General features: G+C 36.6%; 2 long non-coding RNA genes across 2 annotated transcripts in view; one reads left to right on the top strand and one right to left on the bottom strand.

Moving 5' to 3' along the window:
• The window catches only part of LOC118152872 (uncharacterized), a 72,817-nt gene extending 46,201 nt beyond the window's left edge, over positions 1 to 26,616 (top strand). The window contains exons 2-4 of the long non-coding RNA XR_004741836.3: positions 2,790 to 2,873; positions 3,398 to 3,486; positions 24,943 to 26,616. This is a non-coding gene — a long non-coding RNA (uncharacterized LOC118152872). The remainder of the gene's footprint in view (positions 1 to 2,789; positions 2,874 to 3,397; positions 3,487 to 24,942) is intronic.
• On the bottom strand, positions 323 to 26,722 carry LOC103792461 (uncharacterized). Its single transcript, XR_619206.5, has 3 exons — positions 26,539 to 26,722; positions 3,294 to 3,428; positions 323 to 645 (listed from the first exon to the last, which is right to left on the bottom strand). It is a non-coding gene; the product is annotated as an uncharacterized LOC103792461 (long non-coding RNA).

Raw genomic sequence — 26,722 nt, 5'->3', positions numbered from 1 at the left:
TAATAGAATGCTAAATTTTCAAAAATTGACATGGAATGCGTATATAAATAATCTGAGATAGTTCTATTTTTTTAACATGAAAAAAACTTCAAAGGAACTTAACTAATATCTTTTTATGATGTTAGAAATTTTGTCTTTTGCAATAGGATTAGAGGCAATTTTTTACAGTATGCTTTATACTTAAAAATTTTTAACTTGAACCTGTAATATCATTTGCCAAAAAGTTATATGTTTTTAAGTAATAGAAAATGTTTATCAGCTAAATTCAATAGCTACTTTCTTTGCTCTGGGAAGTGGGGCATCAAAAGACTTTTAAATAGAGCCATAAATGTCAAATTATTGAGACAAAGAATGAGTCCTCTGGAAATTCAAAAGAGAGAGAGCTAGTTGCTCAGTGAAGATGAAATATCTCATGAAACATAGTCGAAGTCAGATTCAGAAGGCCTTGAATGCTAGACTAAGAAAGACAGACTTTATTCTGATGCAAATGGAAGTCCTTGAAGAGATTTTTGTAGCTCCAATTAATGAATATCCTTTGTTCTTCTCCATTAAAGCTGGTACATTGAAAATGTATATGCATCTGTATATTCATATCTGAATGTATGTACACCAAATGTATTCACCCCTAGGCAGGAAATAATGTGTCTAAAAAGAAGAAACAGGAAGAATGATGAAGGCATTCATTAATTAGAGTACATTTACATTTCCAGCGTCAGCTAAAATCATCCACTTATTTAAATGGAAATCTCCTCAGTTTATTACAGCCATTATTATTCGGCAGTAAGAGATAACTAGTTTGAATTTCACAAGTAAAGAAAATTGTATTGTCTGTTGCTTCTTTCAGGGGTCACTATTAATCAACTTTTGAGTAAAATTACAGTTTTTAGGCAAGAAAATTATTTATTGAGTGCCTACTACATGCAGAACCGTTGGATAAATTTCACAAATACAGAAAATTGTATTGTCTGTTCCTTCTTTCAGAGGTCACCATTAGTCAATTTTGAGTAAAATTACAGTTTTTAGGCAATACAATTATGTATTGAGTACCTACCATGGGCAGCATCATTGGATAAATTCCGTACAGAATCCCATTTACTTCTCATAGTAACCTCACGTGATTGATATTTATCATCCAAATTTTATAGGAAGAAACTGCTAGAGATAAGCAACTGGCCAATATGAACCTATCCTTAAACCCAGAATTGTTTTACTCTCCACATTCTGTATAAGCCAATAGATGAAAACATCACATTAGAGCATACCCACTAACTTATGCATTTTCTAAAATTATTGCTATATTGTACATTTTTTGAGAATGTGTCTATATGGGTATAGTATGTATATACACATGGCATATATTGATTAGTTTGTGTGTCATGTGTAACATATACATGCATTATCATTTATACATATAGAAACTTACTGAGTATTGTGATATGCTTTTCATATGCATGCATTGTTACATATACCTATATATAAATAGATAATTGACAATATGTAAATATAAATTATTTGGAAATGTATATGCATATAAAATGTATACATACAATTATATACAAAATATATTTAAATATAGTAATTACGTATATATGCACACATAAAAAATTATGTTTCCACTTTCTTTACCTAGAAAAAAACTGCTGTGCTATTGGAAAATTAATTTTATAGTTGAGGAAATATTACCCTCACAATGAATAGAGGATAATGAATTCTGACTCCACTTTCAGTATTGCAGCCCAAAGAAAGAGTTGATGCCTCTCTTTACTGTTTAGAGGCCGTGCACCCCTAAGAATGATCTAAGAATCTTCGAGTGTCAGTATGAAGGACCTCCTTTCCTTATTCTCCCATCCCTTGTGTCTTTCTCCTCCAAATTCCACCTCCTCTAACATGTACATGAGAGCCCACAGTTGGAGGAATGGTGACAGGACCCCTTCAGCCCTGACTCTAATTCTATTCTTTATACTCAAAAGATCAACTCTAAATCTGGTCCCTGCAGTGAAAGGACAATCACCTACTAGTTAAATTCATTCAGCTCTTCATTCAACAAAACGATGTAGCATTTTCATCAGTGGACCAACTTAACAATCAACCATACAAAAAATAAAGCGTCAGCCAGAGCAGAAAAGAGGCCTTCATCAGAGTTTGGAGTTCCACACAATGGCTGGGGAGGCTGAGCTGTCACTGCTTTTCTTCATCCGAGTACCCCATGCATAGATAGCACCAGCTCTAGCGTGAAGGGAGATTTAAAAGCAACTAAGTGCATATAAGCATTTCTCATTCATTATCTGGGGTTTCTGCTACTGGGTGACATATCATTAGTCCTAGTGTAAGGCAAGCTTTAAAAACGTAATTACTTAATCATGCAGTTAGCTTCCCATCAATCCTAGCAGCATTTGTTCTTAACTAGCTTTTAAGAACAAAATTAGGAGTAATTTGTAAACAAAAGTAATTGAAGAAAGGCAGATATTGCCAAGGTGTTGACAGCATTAACAGACATTATTGTTTCCCTTAATACCACCACAGCACTGCAGTTAACAATAGGTAGCTGGCAAAAGGCAGAGCTTGGGAATTAGTAAAAGGCCACCTGAAGAAGTGCAGCAGTAGGCAAAGTGGTCCTTCCACTGGCCCTACAGACATCCAACTCTAACAGGTAGGTTGAGTCTCTGCTGCTAAACTGATTTGTATTTCATGCAACCTACAAATTTGATGATTTTGTAGGTTGGTGTGATTTAACATTTTTAGTATGACCATGAAATTCTCTCATCTTATTTTTTATATCTTCTTTTTAGAACCCAGAAATTTTTCCCAGGAGGGTGCCATCATATTTACAGGAACCATAGATGTACAACTTCCATTTGGCAAGAACCACTTAGGTAGGTAGGTAGAGACAAAATATCTTTGCCTTCCCTTATATCTCATTACTTGTTACAGATTCAGTGAACTTATAGTGACCATCACCTCTGGGCCAGATATTTTCCTAGTCACTTGAGAAATGGAAGTGAGCAAGAAATTGACTCAATTTTCATGGGGCTCCTGATTTTGTAGAGAGAGAAAAATGGAAATAAAACATGATCAACAGACTTAAAACAAGTCTGTAATAACCCCCATATTTATTTTCTAACTGCCTCCTGGGACTAGAGGCTTTACAGAGTCTTTAGCAGAAATCATGAAGAAATGAAAGACTTAGAGTACAAACAAGAATATGCAAGAAATGTCAGGTCCAGGAATGAGAATACCACTATTGTCATTCTATAGAGGAAGTAACTGACTCTGAAATGTACAAAATAACTTACCAAAAATCACATCCATAAAGAATAGCAAAGTTGAAATTCAGGTTCAGGTATTTATATTTATTATCACTCTTCTGTTATGATAGTGAGTCCAAATATCTTTCCAGAATCCAGTCGAATTCAACAGGAGTGCTGAACCTGGAATCAGAATACCCAAGTTTGATTCTGCCTCTGAAGTCTTCTACTGTGACTTTAAGTAAGTCATGAAAACTCAGTGAGTTTCAATGGCCCCATCTGCAAAAATTCGTATCTTGGTACCTTTAGCACAATCTGTTGCCATAAGAATCTAGTGATGTTTAGGAACGCTATTGATTTTTGCACATTAATTTTGTATCCTGAGACTTTGCTGAAGTCGCTTATCAACTTAAGAAGCTTTTGGACTGAGACGATGGGGTTTTCTAGATGTAGGATCATGTCATCTGCAAATGAAGATAGTTTGACTTCCTCTCTTCCTATTTGAATACCATTTCTTTCTTCTGTTGCCTGATTGCTCTGGGCAGAATTTCCAGTATTATGTTGAATAGGGGTGGGGAGCGAGGGCAACCTTGTTTTGTTCTGATTTTCAAGGGGAATGCTTCCAGCTTTTGACCATTCAGTATGCTATTGGGTGGGTTTGTCATGTATGGCTCTTATTATTTTGAGGATGTTCCTTCAATATTTAGTTTATTGAGTTTTTAAATAAAGAGCTGTTGAATTTTATCAAAGGCCTTTCTGCATCCATTGAGATAATCATGTAGTCTTTAGTTCTGTTTATGTGATAAATCACATTTATTGATTTGTGCATGTTGAACCAGCCTTGCATCTTGGGGATGAAGCCTACTTGATCATGATGGATGGGTTTTTTGATGTGCTGCTTGATTTGGTTTGCCAGTATTTTGTTGAGGATTTTTGTGCTGGGTATATATACAAAGGAATATATCTTTCTATTATAAAGATGTGTGCATATGTTCACTACAGCACTATTCACAATAGCAAAGACATAGAGTCAATCTAAATGCTCATCAGTGATAGACTGGATAAAGAAAATGTGGTACATATACACCGTGGAATACTATTCAGTCATAAAAAGCATGAGAGATCAGGCCCTTTGCAGGGACATGGATGGAGCTGGAGGCCCATTATCCTTAGCAAACTAAGGAAGAAACAAAAAACAAAATACATGTTCTCACTTCCAAGTTGGAGGTAAATGATAAGAAGACATGAACACATGGGGGGAAACCACACACACTTGGCCCTGTCAGAGGGCAGTGGGTGGGATGAGGAGGGGGGAGGATCAGGAAGAATAGCTGATGGATACGGGGCTTAATACCTGGATAATGGGATGATATGTGCAGCAAACTACCATGGTACATGCTTACCTGTGTAACAAACCTGCACATATTGCACATGTGCCCCAGAACTTAAAATGAAAGTTAGAAATTAAAAAAAGAATCTAATAAAATAATAAAATTAGAAGTGATTGGTACTTTGGGCCAAAAGTAAGGTATTAATGCTATACAATTCTTTTTATATGAAGTTCAAGAACAAGCAAAATAACCTGTGGTAATAAAAACTAAAATATAGGTGCCTCCAAAAGGTTAAGAATAGAGTGGAAAGGAGCATAGAGAACTTTCTAGGCTAATGGAAATGCTGTATATTAAATGTCAATACTCACCAAGTTGACCACTTAAAATCTGTGCACTTTATTGTATGTAAATGATGCCTTAAAATTGCACTAAGAATGATATAATTATTTCTATTAAATTTTTTCAGAAACTTAATATAAATCTTCCTAATTTCTACTATCTTAGGAGTGAGTTGAGGTCCACTGTCCAAAATGAGTCCTCCAAGGGATTCACTTCATGCACCATTAGACCGCTGCAGAGAGAGTTCATATCCTTACACATATCCTTTAATTTAATTCAAGATAAATAAAACCTCTTCTTTACATCTTTAAAAACCAAAGCATAAAGAATCGTCATGAATTTCCATGTTACTTAGTCTAGCACATATGAAAAACTCACTGTTTTCTTTTTCAATTGAGAAAGAATTGTTAAAAGTTAAATTTACCAATCAGAGAATTATAATAATATTACCTTTGGTTTGGGGTGAGATATCAGATAACTTTGATACATTGACTTGTAGGACAACATAAATTGTTACCAAAGAAAGTATCATGTATTTTCTCTTTATTTTGTGTTACCTTATTTTATTTTTCTAGTGACTGTAGAAATATTTACTCTCTACAGGGTTTTATGACTCTAACATAAGCAGTAGTAAACAAACATTTTTTATGAGTGCTCAGAGCATTTGGCCTTCAGAATTATTGGGTCAAGTCTTCATAGTCAAAGGCAGATCAGTCAACAAGTTTCCATTGAGTGTCTACTATGAGCCCAGAACAGCAGAGTTAAAAGGGTTGAGATAATTATCCAGGCCCCAGAGTGACGTTTATTGGTTTCCATAGATCATTTAGGCAGAAGGAGGCTTTTCTCTTTTAATTATCTGTAAAACTAAATCACTATATTACCAGACTGGCCTAGTTCTTTAGAAGATTAAATAAAAATTACTTGCAATAAATGTAAATACTTTGACTGGTAAATTATTTTTACAAACTCTTAGAACTTAAAAAAATGCATCAGTTTAGATTTTAATGCTAGCCAGATAGGTGATACTTGAACTACTCAATAATGAGGAGTGCTGAACATTTACAATAAGAAAATACAGTTTATTGCCTTGGCTTCAAGAGGAAAAAAAAAGTTAGCTGACCTGCATTGGGGAGCAGGTAGTGTTTGGTTACGTGAATAAGTTCTTTACTGGTGATTTCTGAGATTTTGGTGTACCCATCACCCAAGCAGTATACACTCTACCCAATGTTCAGTCTTTTATTCCTCACCCTTTTCCCCCAGTGCCAAAAGTCCAATGTATCATTCTTATGCCTTTGTGTCCTCATAGCTTAGTTCCCACACATAAGTGAGAACATACGATGTTTAGTTTTTTCATTCCTGAGTTATTTCACTTAAAATAATAGTCTCCACTTCCATTCAGGTTGCTACAAATGACATTATTTTATTTTTTTATGACTGAATAATATTTCATGATATCTATCTATTTATCTTTCTATCTCTTTATGGTATATAGATAGAGAGATACAGATAGATGCCATGAATATATATAGATAGATACCATGTATATAACATATATAACATTTTCTTTATCCACTAGTCAATTTGATAGGGATTTGGGCTGATTTAATACTTTCGCAATTGCAAATTGTGCTACTATAAACGTGTGTGCAAGTATCTTTTTTATACAGTGACTTCTTTTCCTCTGGGTAGATACCTAGTAGTGGTATTTCTGGGTAAAACAGTAGATCTACTTTTAGTTCTTTAAGGAATCTCCACATTGTATTCCATTTTGGTGGTAGTAGTTTACATTGCCATCAGCAGTGTGAAAGTGTTCCCTTTTCACTATGTCCATGCCACCATGTATTATTTTTTGATTTTTTGTTTATGGCCATCCTTGCAGGAGTGAAGTGGTACTGCATTGTAGTTTTGATTTATATTTCCCTGGTAATTTGTGATGTTGAGCATTTTTCCATATGCTTTTCGCCATTTGTATATCTTGTTTTGAGAACTGTCTATTCATGTCATTTACACACTTTTTGATAGAATTGTTTTTTTTTTTCTTGCTGATTTGTTTGAGGTCCTTGTGGATTCTGGCTATTAGTCCTTTGTCAGACATATAGATTGTGAAAATTTTCTCCCACTCATGCATTGTCTGTTTACTCCCCTGATTGTTTTTTTACTGTGCAGAAGCTTTTTCATTTAATTAAGACACATGTATTTATCTTTGTTTTGTTGCATTTGCTTTTGGGTTCTTGATCATAAAGTCTTTGCCTAAGTCAATGTCTAATAAGGTTTTTCCTATTTTATCTTCTACAATCTTTATGGTTTCAGGTCTTAGATTTAATTCTTTGAACCATCTTGAATTGAATGCTCAATAGGGTGAGAGGTGAGGATCCAGTTTCATTCTTTTACATGTGGCTTGCCAATTATTCCAGCATCTTTTGTTGAATAAGGTGTCCTTTCCTGACTTTATGTTTTTGTTTGCATTGTTGAAGATCAGTTGGCTGTTAAGTATTTATCTTTATTTCTGGATTCTCTGTTCTTTTCCATTGGTCTATTTGCCTTTTGTTATGCCAGTACCATGCTGTTTTGGTGACTGTGGCCTTATAATTTAGTTTGAAGTTGGGTAATGTCATGCCTCCAGATTTGTTCGTTCTGCTTAAACTTGCTTTGGATATGTGGGCTCTTTTTTGGTCCATATGAATTTTAGGATTGTTTTTTCTAGTCTGTGAAGAATGATAGTGGTACTTTGATGAGAACTGCACTGAATTTGTAGATTGCTTTTGACAGCATCGTCATTTTCACAATATTGATTCTATCCATCCATATGCATGGAATATGTTTTAATTGTGTTGTCTATGATTTCTTTCAGCAGTGTTTTACAGTTTTCCTTGTAGAGGTTTTTCACATCCTTGATTAAGTGTATTCCTAAGTATTTTATTTTGTTTTATTTTTTGCAGCTATTGTGAAAGTGGTTGAGTTCTGGAATTGATTCTCAGCTTGGTCCCTGTTGGAGTATAGCAAAACTACTGATTTGTGTACATTAATTTTGTATCCTGAACCCTTGCTGAATTCATTTATCAGCTCTAGGAGCTTTGTGAGTGAATCTTTAGGTTTCACTAAGTAGATGATCATAGCATTAGCAAATAGCAACAGTTTGATTTCCTCTTTACTGATTTGGATGTCCTTTATTTACTTCTTTTACCTGATTGCTCTGGCTAGAACTCCCAGTGCTATGTTGAATAGAAGTAGTGAAAGTAGACTTCCTTGTCTTGTTTTAGTTCTCAGGAAAAACACTTTCAACTTTTCCCTGTTCAGTATAACGTTGGCTGTGTGTATGTCATAGATGGCTGTTACTATGTATGTTCTTTCTGTGTTGATTTTGCTGAGGGTTTTAATCATAAACAGATGCTGGATTTTGCCAGATTCTTTTTCTGCATCTATTAAGATGATCATATAATTTTTTATTTTAATTCTGTTGATGTGGTATATTGCACTTATTGACTTATATAAGTTAAGCCATCCCCACATCCTTGTTATGAAACCCACTTGATTATGGTGGATTATCTTTTTGATATGTGGCTGGACTCAATTCCCTAGTATTTTGTTCAGGATTTTTGCATCTCTGTTCATCAGGAAGATTGGTCTGTAGTTTCCTCTTTTTGTTATGTCTTTCCCTATTTTTGGTATTAGAGTGATAATGGCTTCAATGAATAATTTAGGGAGGATTCCCTATATTTCTGTTTTTTGAAGTAGTGTCAATAAGATTAGTACCAATTCATTGAATATCTGATAGAATTCAGCTGTGAATCCATCTGGTTCTGGAGTTGGGTTTTTTTTTTTTGGCAATTTTAAAATTATCATTCCAATCTTGTTGCTTGTTATTGGTCTGCTCAGAGTTTCTATATCTTCCTGGTTTAATTTAGGAGGGTTGCTTATAAGATATCTATATAAGATATGGAATATCTTTTTGCACTCCTTTACATTAAGTTTATATAAATCCTTATGTGTTAGGTGTCCTGAAGACAGAAGAAACTTGGTTGGTGAAATCTTATTCATTCTGCTTTTCTGTGTCTTTCAAGTGGAGCATTTAGGCCATTTACATTTAATATTAGTGTTGAGATGTGAGGTATTATTCTATTCATCATGCTATTTGTTGCCTGAATACATTTTTTTTCTCATTGTGTTATTATATAGGTCCTCTGATATTTGTGCTTTAAGGAGGTTCTTTTTGGTGTATTTCTAAGATTTGTTTTAGGATTTAGGGCTCCTTTTAGCAGATCTTGTAGTGCTGGCTTAGTAGTGTCAAATTCTCTCAGCATTGTTTGTCTGGAAAAGACTGTATCTTTCCTTTGTTTATGAAGCTTAGTTTCAGTGGATACAAAATTTTGGCTCATTGTTTCCTTTAAGTAGGCTACAGTAATATCTCATTCCTTCTAGCTTGTAGGATTTCTGCTGGGAATTCTGTTGTTAATCTGATAGGGTTTGTTATAGGTTACCTGATTCTTTTACCTCACAGCTCTGAAGATTCTTTCCTTCATCTTGACTTTAGCTAACCTGATGACTGTGTGCCTAGGTGATGATCTGTTTGGTGATGAATTTCCCAGGTATTATTTGAGCTTCTTGTATTTGGATGTCTAGCTCTCCAGCAAGGCCAGGGGAATTTTCCTCAATTATTCCCTCAAATATGTTTTCCAAAGTATTAGATTTCTCTTCTTCCTCAGAAACACCAATTATTCTTAGGTTTGTATGCTTAACAGTCCCTAACTTACTTCTTGGAGACTTTGTTCATTTTATTAAAAAATTATTTTTTCTTTATCTCTGACAGATTGGGTTAATCTGAAAGCCTCTTCTTTGAGGTCTGAAGTTTTTTATTCTGCTAATTTGATTCTATTGTTAAGACTTCCAGTGCATTTTGCATCCTCCAAGTATGTCCTTCATTTCCAGAAGTTGTGATTTTTTTTATATATTTCATTGAAGAATTTTCCTTTCATATCCTGTATTATGTTTTTGATTTCTCTAAGTTGAACTTCACCTTTCTCTGGTGCCTCCTTTATTTAATAATTGATGTTCTGAATTATTTTTCTGGAAATTCAGAGATTTCTTCTTGGTTGGGATCCATGCTGGTAAGTTGGATCTTTTGGGGGTGTGAAAGAACCTTGTTTTGGCGTATTACTAGAATTGTTTTTCTGGTTCCTTCTCATTTGGGTAGACTATGTCCAAGGAAAGATCTGGGATTCAAGGGATGCTGTTCAGATTCTTTTGTCTCATGGTGCTCCCTTGATGTGGTATTCTTCTCTTTCCCCTAAGAATGGACTTCCTGAGAGCTGAATTATAGTGATTATTTTTTCTCTTCTGGATCTAGCCACCCAATGGAGCTACCAGGCTCTGGGCTAATACTGAGGAGTGTCTGCAAAGAGGCCTGCGATATCATTCATCTTCAGGTCTTGCAGCTGTGGATACCAGTACCTGCTCCCATGGAGATAGGAGTAAAGTGAAGTGGATTCTGTGAGGGTCCTTGGTCATGTTTTTGTTTACTGTGTTGGTTTTGTGTTGGCTTGCCACTGGCCAGGGGGTGGTGTTCTCAAGAATGCATCAGCTGTCATTTTATAGGGAGGATGTAAACTCACTCTAGGAATACCTGGTTAAGTATTCAGGTTTCTCAGGTGGTTTCAGGCCATGGAGTTCCCAAAAGATTATGACCTTTGTCTTTGACTACCAGGGCGGGTAGAGAAAGATCACCAGGTGGGGGCAGGGATAGGCATGTCTGAGCTCAGCCTCCTTTTGGGCAGGGCTTGCTGTGGATGCTACGGGGCATGGGAGTGTGGTTCTCAGTCCAATGGAGTTATATTCCCAGGGGTATTATGACTGCCTCTGCTGTATTAGACAGGTCTCCAGAAAGGGGGAGAAAGCCTGAAGTAATGGGCCACACCTCTCTCCCATGCAGTTCAAAGTCCTAAAGGCCAGGCTCACTCCCACTGTACTTCCCTAACAGCACCAAGTATATCTCCAGGCAGCTGGTGACTAGGGCTGAGAATTTGCCCCAGACCATGAGCCTCTCCATTGAGAAGCAAAGCAGACTCAGAGTTTTGACATCTCAAGGAGCCTGCAGTGGTGATCTAGTTCCTTCAAAGGATCTGTGGATTCTTTTGGTTTCCTGGTATGTTTCTGTGGTAGTTCTTAGAGCAAAAGTTCAAGGTATGAGTTTCCATTTGCTACTCTATCTGTCTGAGTAGAAGCTGCAATCAAGTATTGCCTCCTATCTGCCATATTAATCTCATTATCCCTTTTATGTAAGGTTCTGTCATTCTACTGAAGTGACTACATTGTCTGGACTATATACCCTGGGGTTTGGTGTTATGCACCCAGAAAATTTAGGACATGGGCACACATGAGAAGTTTAGAAGCAGAGGTTTAATAGGTAGAAGAGAAGAGAAAGAGAAACAGCTTCTACTAAAGAAGAAGGGGTCTCCAAGCAGAAAATACCAGTTGGCAGCAAATGCATCAAATTTTATAGTTTTATTTGAGGAGGAGGTGTCTGATTTACATAGGGCTCACAGATTGGTTTGATGAGGTATGATGATAACATAGCATGGGGAAGGGTCACCCTACCCTAATCTTCTTATGCAAATAAGCTTGCCAGTTGATTGGTGCCATCTTGTCTGCTTCTTACTGTGCACATGGCTGGCAGAGAAGGGAAGACAGAGCTGCCATCTTGAAAATGTCCAGTCCTTAGTTCTTGCCAGCATTCACCCATGTAATCTTCTAGCTTGCTTGTCTATGGCTGCAAGTCAACTTTATAAGCTTTTCTTTGTTAGAAAATGATTTGGGGCTGCTTTTCATTAAAACAAAATCCTTACCACAGACTCTCATGCCCTTACTATCTGCCTAAGTAATTTCTGCTTAACTCCTGTATCACTACAATTTTAACTATTCTCTCTCTCTCTCTCTCTCTCTCTCTCTCTCTCTCTCTCTCTCTCTCTCTCTCTCATTTCTACAAATTCAACACTAATAATATGATTTTAAAGGGTGACCAACTAAATTTGCACTGAAGTCTTGGCCCCTGGCCCTAACACTTTGCTCTCCTCTATGACAGGGAGCTTATGATACTGACAGAGCCCAGTGTCTAGAGTAAGATGCAATGGGATACGGAAGGTAGACAGAGTGAAGAAATTGGCCCGCAGTGGAATCTGCTACTGGGCCTATCTCCTACTTCACTTTTATCCACGGCTTTGGCTTGAGGTCCTGATCTCTATATCAGAATCAGGTCCAGATAGGAAGAAATGCAAGTGCTGGAAGCTGGTAAATACCTGTGCACTGCTCCGTAGTAGGGCAACTTGGTTTAACTCAGAACTTTGCTTCTGGGCAGGTTATTTAATCATAATAATAATAAGTGGGGTTTTTTTGCTTTGGGCTTATTATTTTTTACATATATATGTTATTGTGTTATAGGTTTGGGGTACATGTAAAGAACATGCATGATTGATAAAATGAAGAAACTGCATCAACTAACAGACAAAACAATGAGCTAGTATCAAACTCGCAGGATCAAATTCACTCATAACAATATTAACCTTAAGTGTAAATGGGCTAAATGCCCCAATCAAAAGACACAGACTGGCAAATGGGATAAAAAGTCAAAACCCATTGGGCATGCTGTATCCAGGAAAGCCATCTCACATGCAGGGACACACATAGGCTCAAAATAAAGGGATGGAGGAAGGTTTACGAAGCAAATGGAGAGCAAATCGCAGGAGTTGCAATTCTAGTCTCTGATAAAATAGACTTTAAACCAAGAAAGATCAAAAGAGACAAAGAAGGACATTACATAATGATAAAAGGATCAATGCAACAAGAAGAGCTAATGATCCTAAATATATATGCACCCAATACAGGAGCACGCAGATAAATAGAGTAAGTTCTTAATGACTTACAAGGAGACTTAGACTCCCAAACAATAATAGTGAGAGACTTTAACACTCCACTGTCAATATTAGACCGATCAATGAGACAGAAAATTAACAAGGATATCCAGGACTTGAACTCAGACCTGGACCAAGCAAACCTAATAGACATTCACAGAACTCTCCATCCCAAATCTAGAGAATATACACTCTTCTCAGCACCATATCACACCTTCTCTAAAATTGACCACATAATCAGAAGTACATCACTCCTCAGCAAATGCAAAAGAACGGAAATCATAACAAACAGTCTCTCAGACCACAGTGCAATCAAGTTAGAACTCAGAATTCAGAAACTAACTCAGAACGGCACAGCTTCATGGAAACTGAACAACTGGCTCTTGAATGTTGACTGGATAACCAGGAAATGAAGGCAGAAATAAAGATGTTCTTCGAAACCAACGAGAATGAATACACAATGTACCAGAATCTTGGGACACATTTAAAGCAGTGTCTAGAGGCAAATATATAGCAATAAATGCCCACATGAGAAGCAAGGAAAGATCTAAAATTGACACCCTATCATCAAAATTGAAAGAGCTGGAGGAGCAAGATCAAAAAATAAAAAACCTCAAAACCTAGCAAAAGACAAGAAATAACTAAGATCAGAGCCAAAATGGAGGAGATAGAGACATAAAAAACCCTTCAAAAAATCAATAAATCCAGGAGCTGTTTTTTTCAAAAGATCAGCAAAATAGACAGACCACTAGCCAGATTAATAAAAAAGAAAAGAGAGAAGAATCAAATAGATGCAATAAAAAACAGTAAAAGGGATATCACCACAGATTCCACAGAAACACAAACCACCATCAGAGGTTACTACAAACAACTCTATGCACATAAACCAGTAAACCTGGAAGAAATGGATAAATTCCTGGACACCTGCATCCTCCCAAGCCTAAACCAGGAAGAAGTTGAAACCCTGAAAAGACCAATAACAAGGGCTAAAGTTCAAGCAGCAATTAATAGCCTACCAAACAACAACAACAAAAAAATCCAGGTTCAGATGGGTTCACAGCCAAATTCTACCAGACATAAAAGGGGAGCTGGTACCACTCCTTCTGAAACTATTCCAAACAATCCACGGAGAAGGAGTCCTTCCCAAATCATTTTATGAGACCAACATCATCTTGATACCAAAACCAACAAGAGACTCAACAAGAAAAGAAAACTTCAGGCCAGTATCCATGATGAACATAGATGCAAAAATCTTCAGTAAAATACTGGCAAACCAATTGCAACAGCACATCAAAAAGCTTATATCCCTCACGATCAAGTAGGCTTCAGCCTGGGGATGCAAAGCTGGTTCAATATACACAAGTCTGTAAATGTAATTCACCACATAGACAGAACCAGAGACAAAAACCACATGATTATCTTAATAGAGGCAGAGAAGGCCTTTTACAAAATTCAACAGCACTTTATGCTAAAAACTCTCAATAAACTAGGTATTGATGGAATATATCTCAAAATAATAAAAGCTATTTATGACAAACCCACAGCCAATATCATGCTCAGTGGGCAAAAACTGGAAGCATTCCCTTAGATATCTGGCATTAAACAAGGATGCCCTCTCTCACCACTCCTATTCAACATGGTATTGAAAATTCTGGCCAGGGAAATCAGGAAAGAGAAAGAAAGAAAGTGTATTCAATTAGGAAAAGAGGAAGTCAAATTATCTCTATATGCAGACAATATGATTATATATTTAGCAGACCCCATTATCTCAGCCCCAAATCTCCTGAAACTGATAAGCAACTTCAGCAAAGTCTCAGGACACAAAATCTATGTGCAAAAATCACAAGCATTCCTATACACCAATAACAGACCTAAAGAGAGCCAAATCAAGAATGAACTGCCATTCACAATTGCTACAAAGAGAATAATACCTAGGAATAAAACTAGCAAAGAATGTAAAGGATCTCTTCAAGAAGAACTACAAACCACTGCTCAACGAAATAAGAGAGGACACAAACAGATGGAGAAACATTCCATGTTCATGGTTAGAAAGAATCAATATTGTGAAAGTGGCCAAATTCTCCAAAGTAATTTATAGATTCAATCCTCTCCCCATCAAGCTACCAATGACCTTCTTCACAGAACTGGATAAAACCACCTTAAACATCATATGGAACCAAAAGAGAGCCCACATAGCCCAGCTAATTCTAAGCAAAAAGATCAAAGCTGGAGGCATCACAGTACCTGACTTCAAACTAAACTACAAGGCTACAGTAATCAAAACAGCATGGTACTGGTACCAAAACAGAGACATAGACCAATGGAACGGAACAGAGGCCTCAGAGGAAATGCCACACATCTACAACCATCTGATCTTTGACAAACCAGAAAAAAAACCAGCAATGTGGAAAGGATTCCCTGTTCAATAAGTGGTGTTGGGAAAACTGGCTAGCCATATGCAGAAAGCAGAAACTGGACCCCTTCCTGACATCATACACTAAAATTAATTCCAGATGTATTAAAGACTTAAACATAAGACCTAACACCATAAAAACCCTAGAAGAAAACATAGGCAAAAGCATTCAGGACATAGGCATAGGTGAGGACTTCATGACTAAAACACCAAAAGCATTGGCAACAAAAGCCAAAATAGACAAATGGGACCTAATTAAACTGCAGCGCTTCTGCCCAGCAAAAGAAATAATTACTAGAGTTAATCGGCAACCAACAGAATGGGAAAAAATTTTTGCAATATACCCATCTGGCAAGGGCTAATATCCAGAATCTACAAAGAACTAAAACAGATTTACAAGAAAAAACAAAAAACCCCATTCAAAAGTGGGTGAAGGATGTGAACAGACATTTTACAAAAGAAAACATATATGAGGCCAACCAACATACGAAAAAATGCTCATCATCACTGGTCATTAAAGAGATGCAAATCAAAACCCCATTGAGATACCATCTCGCACCAGTTAGAATGGCAATCATTAAAAAAATCTGGAGACAACAGATGCTTGAGAGAATTGGAGACATAGGAACAATTTTACACTGTTGGTGGGAGTGTAAATTAGTTCAACCATTGTGGAAGACAGTGTGGTGATTCCTCAAGGACCTAGAAAGAGAAATTCCATTTGACCCAGGAATCACGTTACTGGGTATATATGCAAAGGATTATAAATCATTCTATTATAAGGACACATGCACACGAATATTCATTGCAGCACTGTTTACAACAGCAAAGACTTGGAACCAACCCAAATGCCCATCGATGATAGACTGGAGAGGGAAAACATGGCACATATACACCATGGAATACTATGCAGCCATAAAAAGCAATGAGTTCCTGTCCTTTGTACGGACATGGATGAACCTGGAAACCATCATTCTCAGCAAACTGACACAAGAACAGAAAATCAAACACCACATGTTCTCACTCACAGGCAGGTATTGAACAATGAGAACACATGGACACAGGGAGGGGGGCATCATGCATTGGCATCTGTAGGGGGGATATAGGGGAGAGACAGCGGGGTATGGGGAGTTGGGAGGGATAACATGGGGAGAAATGCCAGATATAGGTCATGGGGAGGAAGGTAGCAAACCATATTGCTATGTATATACCTATGCAACAATCTTGCATGTTTTTCACATGTACCCCAAAACCTAAAATGCAATAAAGCATATATTTAAAAAATTAAAAACAATTAACTCTAGATGGATGAAAGATTTAAACATAAGGCAGAACACCATTAAAACTGTAGAAGAAAACCTAGACAATACCATGCACGACATAGGCATGGGCAAGTACTTCATGACTAAAACACCAAAAGCAATTACAACAAAAGCCAAAATAGACAAATGGGATCTAATTAAACTTAAGGGCTTCTACACAGTAAAAGAAACTATCAGTAGAGTGAACCAGCAACCAACAGAATGGGAAAAAATTTTTGCAATCTACCCGTCTGACAAAGGGCTAATATCTAGAATCTTCAGAGAACTTAAACAAATTTACAAGAGAAAAACAACCCCATCAAAACGTGGGCAAAGGATATGAACAGACACTTTGCAAAAGAAGACATTTATGCAGCCCACAAACACATGAAAAACTTTTCATCATCACTGGACATTAGAGAAATGCAAATCACAACCAGATTGAGATACCACCTCATACCAGTTGGAATGGCAATAATTAAAAAATCAGGAGACAGATGCTGGGGAGGATATGGAGAAGTAGGAATGCTTTTACACTCTTGGTGGGAGAGTAAATTATTTCAACCATTGTGGAAGACAGTGTGGCAATTCCTCAAGGATCTAAAACTAGAAACTGCATTTGACCTACCAATCCCATTTCTGGTTATATATCCAAAGGATTATAAATCATTCTATTATAAAGACACATGCACATATATGTTTATTGCAACACTGTTTACAACAGCAAAGACTTGGAACCAACCCAAATGCCCATCAATGATAGACTGGATAAAGAAAATGTGGCACATATACACCATGGAATACTATGCAGCCATAAAAAAAGATAAATTCATGCACTTTGCAGGGGCATGGATGAAGCTGGAAACCATGATTCTCAGCAAACTGACACAAGAACAGAAAACCAAACACTGCATGTTCTCACTCATAAGTGGGTGTTGAACAACGAGTACACAGGGATACAACGAGGGGAACTTCACACACCAGGGTCTGGTGGGTGGGGGCTAGGGGAGGAATAGCAGGGGATGGGGGCATAGGGGAGGGATAGCATTAGGTGAAATACCCAATGTAGATGATGGGGCGATGGATACAGCAAATCACCACCATGGCATGTGTATACCTATGTAACAATCCTGCACAATACGCACATGTGCTCCAGAACTTAAAGTATAATAAATAAATTTTTAATAAAATTTGCACTGTTCATAATACCAAAAAAAAATGCAGATACTCTCTACATGTTAGAGTTGTTATAATGACTTAATGCCTGCAAAGCTCCCACCACATGCTCTTCAGTCAATAAAATACTAAACGTTATATTGCTGGGGGGCCTCATAAACAGAGCATAAAACTTTCTTGGTTAGGATGGTGTCTGTGACTGCTGGTCACACTCTTTCTCCAAACTGGAACATTCACCTATTTGTGTAATTAAGGCCTAACTTAAATTAAATTACTAAGGAAGGAAAAGAATTATGTATTTATTACCTCACTGTTTGGCAGTATGATATACTATCATACTTAATTTTCAATATAGTTCCATGAAGTAATCACATTTAATAATTAAGAAAATTTAGATTCAGAGAGGTAAAGTGATACACACATGGAAGTATAGCAAATAATATAAGTAGGTCTCTGGATTCCAAGGATATCATATATAACTCCCTCACCACACTGGATGCTCCTGGAAGATAGAATTTATACATTCAAATTTTCTGTGCATTTCTATAATTCATCACTACATGACACAGGTAATATATATGTGTGTACATACTACATGTATCTGCAATAAATTTTAGTTAAATTGATGAAAAAAGTAATGAAGTTTAATTCTCTTTCTAAAATATCCTCAAACCGAATGAGCTTCCAGACAAAATCCCAGTATTAGAAGTATGCCATGCAATACAAAACTCTATGAAATGCACAGAGGTATCTGCATCAGGATTAAGAATGAATGTACACCAGTTTTTTCTGTTCAGAGAATAAATTGGTCAGAGAGCAATAGGACCAGTTTCAAAAGTTTTTCCTTTGACATCAAAGCAAATATTTGCTTGTAAACTTCCAGGGTCATAGTATGTTTGGGAGATTTCTTTAAAAATCAACCAATCAATCTACTAATGTTTATTGTGCTGCGCTAGAAACCATGCGACATAATACTAAGCTTTACATATGTGTGAGGTCTACATTCATAAATGACTTTCAAATATACTCTTTTCTTTTTAATTCTCAGTACAACTTCTTGAGTTTTGAATTATTCTCCTTATTTTACAAGAGAGTAGTCTGAGTTTCAAAAGCCATTCTACTTTCACTGGGTTACAGAGTTGGTTAGAATCAGGGCCTGAACTTGAAGACATTTTTCAGTTTCTAACTTAGTCATCGTCACAGCTAAGAGAAGAGGCTGAAGATACATTAACTGAAATCTAAGAGTCTGTGACTTAGTTGTGATGATATCACAAAGCTTGAGAAACAGACTACACAGTAAAGAATAATGAGTGAATTAGAAAAGGAGACAGACATGAGGCAGTAGACATCAAGAGGTGAATATACTCTACCAGAAAGGATATGCTTAGGCCATGCTGTTTGACAAAACTTGGGGACTGGAAAAATTGATGAGTCCAAAATCTTATTTTCTTTTCACCACATCCATGCCAACATCTATTATTTTTTGCCATTTCTACACTGTTGGTGAGAATGTAAACTAGTACAACCACTATGGAAAACAGTGTGGAGATTCCTTAAAGAACTAAATGTAGATCTACCATTTGAACCAGCAATCCCACTTATGGGTATCTTCCCAGAGGAAAAAAAAATCATTACATGAAAAAGGTACTTGTACATGCATGTTTACAGCAGCACAATTTGTGCCTGCAAAAATGTGGAATCAGCCCTAATGCCCATCAACTGAGTGGATAAACAAAATGTATATACACACTATGGAATATTCAGCCATAAAATGGAACAAAATAATGGCACTTGCAGCAACCTGGATAGAATTGGAGACTGTTATTCTAAGTGAAGTAACTCAGGAATGTAAAAACCAAACATTGTATGTCCTCCCTCATAAGAGGGAGCTAAACTATGAGGATGCAAATGCATAAGAATGACACAATGGACTTTGGGGACTCTGAGGAGGGTGGGGGGAGGTTTGAGATAAAAGACTACATGTTGGGTATAGTGTACACTGCTTGGGTGATGGGTACACCAAAATCTCAGAAATTAGCACTAAAAAATTGATTCATATAACGAAAAGCCACCTGTTCCTCCAAAAACCTATTGAAATCAATAACTAGAAAGAAAAGGAGACAAAGAAAAACAAAAGAAAACAAAAAAGAAAAAAAAAATTAAAAAAAAAGAAAACAAAATTTTGTTTTCTGTTTCTTAATTATTAACATGCTAGTATTAAATATTAACATGCTAGTTTTAATAACTAATAAAAAGTAAACACTTCTATGGTGATTTGCTGTTATAGAATACAATAATTTTCTTTGAGTCAAAGATATAAGATGGTTTCAGCAAAAAGTAATGAACTTTTAGTTGAATGGACTGAGTTTAAGTCAATGCTAGAACATCCAAGTAAAAACGATCAGTTGACTTTCAGTTAGAAGCCAGAGCTCCTGATTTACAGCTGCAACTCTGTGATCTTTTCTGAGGATAGAAACATTTTGTAAAATTGATCTTACATTTTTTATAGCCATTGTCTATCATGGGCTTGTAACCATTTGCCTGTCACATATCGTGACTAAATAAATCTGTGTAAATTATCTGAATGAATAAATAATTGACTTAATAATTGTATCTGATAACTTGCAATAACAACAAAGGTAGTAGAAGCCAAGATAGGTGATTCCAAACACCAAAAGGAAATAATACACCATTCACTGTGGTTTGCTCATTCTCTTCTTGGTCTGTTTTCATGGGAAACTATATATTCAGGCAAACTACTTGCTGCAAATCAAATCTTCTGATCATTTGTAGGGAGATGAGAGAAGAAAAAAGAAGTGGTAATACCTATCAATGCAGCTGAGAACAATGTAGACAAAATGCAATTCTCTCATGTTAAATGTTTTTGGTTTTATTTGTTGTTTTTGTGTTTGTTTCTAGAAAAATATCTGTAAGATCCTTCCATGTATTCATGACTCCAAAATGCCTTGCAATTTACAGATTCTCCTAATCTCAGAGGATGGCACTTGTTTAAAAACTGCACAATGTAAATGGTATCTGGTATTTAATGAAAAGTACTGAAATTGCTATATGGTGCCACAGATTCACTGCTGAACATGTCATGAGGCAACATTTTATAGGCATTATAAAATATTTTTACCACACACAGCTGCATTACCCAAAATTACTCAAATCTGCAGGGCATCTGAAACTCACTCTGTAACGGTAATAGGCTTTGCTGCTTAAAAAGTGATTATGACTAATACACAAAAACAATGATCACTAAACTCAATTGCCAAGAATTAAGATTTTATATATATATAATGATATATATTATATATTTATTCTCACTGAAATTTAAGAAATTACAAAAAAAACTAAGTGATTTTCAAAACATATAGAATTGTGAAGCAGAAACAGGAAAAAAAATCTTTTAATCAGTCACTTTATACAAGGAAGATTTTACTGGCAGTATCTTTTACAAACTCCAAAACTTTATTGCTTTAATATACACATTAGGTTAATTAGAGAAATTCTGGAAACTATTAATGAGTAAAATTGCCCATATAGGGTTGGCCCTACAGCAAGAGGGGACAACATGTGGTGTCAGGAAGAGACTACACATGGAATCCAATGGACTTGCTCTCTAGTCACGGTTCAGCCCTGGGCAACTTCTTTATCTCTCTGGGCCTTACCTTCTTTCATGCAAAAGAACCACCACAACAAACTTTGAGCTAATTAGGGCCTCTTCCTACCCTAACCTGCTGTAATTTGGTCTTAGGTGACCTAAGGTAGAAAAAGTTTGGTGTTCACTTTTGTCCCCCACTTTCAGAGAGAAAGCATGAAAGAAAACAGAGAAAGAAGTGGCTTTTCCTTGAAAGGGTTTTAGGTGAAAGAAAGTGATTTGGATCATTTAAAATAGAATAAACAGTCTGATAAAAATCAACATGGTGGGAACTACCTCTTTGGAACAGAGGTAATTCCAAAGGGGCTGTAAAGGTACACTGAGAACTAATGTTAGGAAAACTGAACGCTAATAATAATTTTGATTTTTTTTCCTGTAAATATTGCAAAGAGTTTCTAGGTGTTCAAAAAAGTCCACATACTTCTCCCCTACCTGGCTTCACAATTACATGTTCACATTATATATGTTCTAACAATGGGATGTGAGAGGAGGTGCTGTGTGCCATTATGATGTCATGTGCATAGAACCTTCACCCTGCCATTTCGTGGGATGCTTTTTCTTTTGGCTCACCAAATGAAGATCACAAGTGAAAGCCTCAAGTGATGAAAGAATGCCCCATCAGCCTGAGTATCTAAATGAATTTGTGGAGCACAGCCATCCAGCCAACCCAATGACTCAGCACATTAGGCAAACAAGACAGAAACTCAAACAGTTTGAACACTGCAAATTAATAGAAGAGTTGACGACATATGAACTGTCAGCATAGTCAACTATCATCATTCACTACCTAGAGAGACATTGCTGTGGTGTGGTGGTGCCAGAAGGCAGAGTCCATTGGAGCAGGATGAAAAAATTGTTTACCATGAAAAGCAATGAGGACAGCCTATATTTATCCATCTAAGCAAGTTGAGCATGTGTTGTGAGACTAAGGCATGTGAGTTCAGGCTCTGGGATCAAAAGATTTGCACTTCTTTCCTGGACCCAGCCTTATAAGACATGTGACCTTGCACCTAAATGCTTGATACAAATTGTGTCATTTAATTCTCATAGTGACCCTATGAGGTAGATATTCTTGTTTATTCTGTTTTAGAGACAAGAAGACTAAGGCTTAAAGAACCCCTGCATATTGTCTAAACTCAAACATGGTAAATGGTAAAACTGCAATTTAAATCCATGTCTATCGGACCCAAAAGCATGGAGTATGCGCTTGGTTAGGAATGAAGTTAGTCAGTTACTTGGAACAACTAACGCCACTTTCAAGGTCAAGCATGCACTAAAAGCTCAGAAGACCAAATTGTTCTGAAATTGCATTGGGCTATGCTATCTGGGAACATTGACCGGAAGGAATGATAGTCAGAGGCCTCGAGCACAAAGCACCACTGGTACTTTGATCACTGGGCCCATCACTGCACCACATCACATGAGGTGAAACTAATGTCCCTTGCCACAAAGAAATCCAGAAATAGCTTTGAGACCAAGAGAACGAGTCATTCCTAACTCACATCTGCACTAGAAGACAACTGAAAATAAGTTACTGTTGCGTTTTATTGCATTTTGCTAATTTCTTGCTTCAATGTATAAACTGAAAGTCTCTCTGAAGCCCTAATAGTCATAACTAGGTGGTCTTAATGGACTCTGGCTGGATAATTCAAGTCGCCCTTTTTTTTCTGTGGCTTCCACTGCGCTTGCACTGTGTGTGTAGTGAAGACCAGTACTTGAAGACAGTGTGTCTTCAAGTACAGTTGGCTGGCACCAGTATCAGATTTATATTGAATGCTTGTTTAACATGCAGATGCCTGAGCCCCACTAAACCCTGATGAATGAGAATCTGCATTTTTAATAAGTATTTCAACCAATCTTCACACTAACATTAAAAAACAACCTATCTATATTATCCCTTATTTTAAATAAGCATGCACTGTTTATGTACATCAATAATCAATGAACTAAGAAGTATTATTTATCTATTGGGAAATACTCTATTGCCTCAACTTTAGGGAGGGATGATTCTTATACATTTATGCCCCATCCCTTTTGTACTACTCATTCTCACACTGCTAATAAAGACATACCTGAGACTGAATAATTTATAAAGGAAAGAGGTTTAATTGACTCACAGTTCAGCATGTCTTTAGAGGCCACAGGAAACTTATAATCATGGTGAAAGGAGAAGCAAACATCCTTCTTCACATCGTGGCAGCATGGAGAAGTGCAAAAGGGGAAAAGCCCCTTATAAAACCATCAGATCTCATGAAAACTCACTCACTATCACGAGAACAGCATGGAGGTAACTGCTAGCATGATTTAATTACCTTCAACTGGATCCCCATCCCATGACATGCGGGGTTATGAGAACTACAATTCAAGATGACACTTGGGTAGGGACCATTTCACCTTCCATAGGGAATTTAAACCTTTTGACATTATAAACCATGGTTAACCGTGGCAGATAAGGGAATCATACAAGTTATTGGTTTGACTGGTAAGAAATTTCAGTATTTCCCAGCATAGTAACCATGTTTGAAAGAAGATGTGACTTCTACAAAATGGCTTCCATTTAGGAACAGCCTTTTCACTGTGAAGTATCTATACCTGCCTGTACTAAATCCATGGGCTATAAAGAGGGAAATAAGAATAAGATATAATCTCTGCCCTAAGGAGGCCATAGACTTTTTTTTTTTATTTCCTTATTTTTTAGTCAGAAGAAGGGGATAGCATTAGGGAAAAGATATGTAAATAATATCAGATGAGCCCACTTTTAGAGATGCTATAGAGACTCTGAAAGCTAAGTGGTAGAAAACCTCAAATTATTGATATTAGGGAAGGTCTCATAAAGGAGGTTATCCCTGAGCAGATGCTGACAGAAAGGTAGGATGCTCTTCCCTAAAGAATCAAGTAGAGGAAAGGAATTTCAGGCTGGGACACCCATGCAGCAAGGCAGAACAGCATGTTGTGGGGACACACTAGTCCCTACATTTCATGTGAGGGCTCCCACCACCCAGCCTTCTTCATAAAATGTAGGTGGTCTGACTAAATAGTCTCACAGATCCCAGACTTGCACCATTTATATGTGAATAGAAATACTTTGCCTTCAAATAGCAAAAAATTAGAATTAACCTAAATAATTTTATTTGAAATCAATTAGCATTTTCATTTACTTTGCCTGATAAAGAAAAAGCCTACATTTTCTTTACAAAAAGACATTTCAAGACATCCAGTACAAATTACTAAAAGAAAAAATAACACAATATTGTAATTAGGTTAACTCTATTTCCTCAGTTCTCCCTCTGGCCACCTCCTTCCCAAATAGATCACTTTGGAAAAACTAGCAGTTATTCAAAACAAAATATGTTGGCATATCTTGGAGCCAAATGAATTGACAGGGCACAATAATATGAGCCAACCTTGAACTGATAAATTTGTCCTGTAAAAAATGAAGCTTGAGCAGCTCTGTTGATCCTTTAAAATGTTAATGGTAATATGCTTCTTTATTATTGAGATATTTATGACTAATGGTGTGATGTTATTTATATTCACAACATTCATTAATTTTAGCTGTTTTTCATCATTAGGTAAAATAATTCAACAGAAACTTCAATATTTCTTAAGAACAACGTATGAAGCAACACCAGAGTGCCACCAATCACAGAAGGCCCCTTCCTCAGACTCAATTCTGTCAAAACCAAGCTCTCCAAAGAAGACTTCCTCTGGGTAACTTCTGGGTTGCATCCAGATTCTTAAAGACTTAGACAGAACTCTTCTAATTCCTCAAGTTAACTTGGTATCAGAACATGATTAGTCCTATTGTGGTTATGATTAGCAATATATAAAGGCCACATTTATGCCCCATGTAAAGGAGGTCATATAACAAAAGTGATTTTTTTCCCTTGGGTTCATGGGTGACTCAAGACTATTGTAATGTTCACATTTTATAACAGGAAATAGAAACTTAATTGATAGCTATTTAGAGCCATCAAAATCCTTTTTTAATAAACTGAGTAAGGCAATAAAGAATTACTTTGTGTAAGATTAGAAAGACCATAGAAAATAATTTATTAGGACTAATTTCCATAAGGGTTGCTGAGCCAACAGACGACTGGCGCTAGTTGTTGACTTAAACTCAGTCAATGTAACATCAAGTCAAAACGTTTTCTATGGTTTGAGATTGGCTTTAGCCTTTTACCTCCAAGAATGGAAGGGCATGAAAGTTCCACAGGATATCTGCTCTATTTTTTCCTTTTTTTTTTTTCTAAAAAGATCTTAATGTGTGAAGTCAGGGGTTTTATTTCTCTCTGTTCTACATAATCCTGCCTTTATCCATGTTTATGGATGTGGAAAGAGCTACATTTATAACCATGTTTATCTATAAGCTCATTGACTTGTTGATTCAAAATAAGGTTAAAGGACACAGTTTTTGTTACCAGTTACTTAAGCAGTAAGTAATATACAAATACTAATTATAAACTATTGCCAAGTTAATATGTGATAGCAAATGACATAATCAGACCTCAGTTGTCTTTGTATGTTTAAAAAGAAGAAATCTCACTCTGTGATGATCAATTAATCAATGAACTGTCCTGTGTTTACATTCATGAGTATCGAACTAACCTGGATAAAATATACACATTTGTGGAATCATGGTGACCTAAAAATGCAGTCACCAACTGCCTGCCAAAAAAGATGAACATCATTCAATTAACAATAAAAACGAAATGCGTAAATGAAGATGCTTGAAACTGCAAGAAGAGGCAGGGAGGCATTAGCTGAATGCCCCGTGGAAGAGAATTCAGGATCAGGTGTTCCTCATGGCTGTTATGAGAGATCATTGAGCTCAGCTCTGGGACATCTGGAACTGGATGGTTGACCTATTCCTGAATTTAAGCCAAAAGTATGTGAAGAAACAACCTGCTTCTAGTTCACAAGAAAACCTCTGAAATTTAGGAAAAACCAAGAAGAAAAAACAAAAACAAACAAACAAAAACAGAGAGTGAGGAACCAATGATGCCTGGAGTTCCAAATTTGGCGTCTGGAGAGAGGTTGGAATAGATTGTGAACTCTTAGTGAAAGAGACCATTCTGATCAACTACTAACTACTATTGTATTGTAAACCACCCCTTAAAACAATTATTTGTTAACATCTCTCATGTTTCATAAACTGATGGGCTCACCTGAGAAGTTCTTACTTGGGAAGTCTTGCAAAATTGTAGTCAAATGTCGGCTGGGACTAGAGTCATCTCAAATCTTGACTGGACTTGATGTTTCTCCAGTCCAGCCATGGCTGGCAGCTGATGCTGGGAGCTCAGCTGGAGCTTTCCACTGAGGTGTCCTATATGTGACTCCTCCATGTAGCTT

This window comes from Callithrix jacchus, chromosome 4 (genome assembly GCF_049354715.1).
Source record: "Callithrix jacchus isolate 240 chromosome 4, calJac240_pri, whole genome shotgun sequence".
Lineage (NCBI taxonomy): Eukaryota > Metazoa > Chordata > Mammalia > Primates > Cebidae > Callithrix > Callithrix jacchus.
This window is presented reverse-complemented; position numbering and strand designations above follow the sequence as displayed.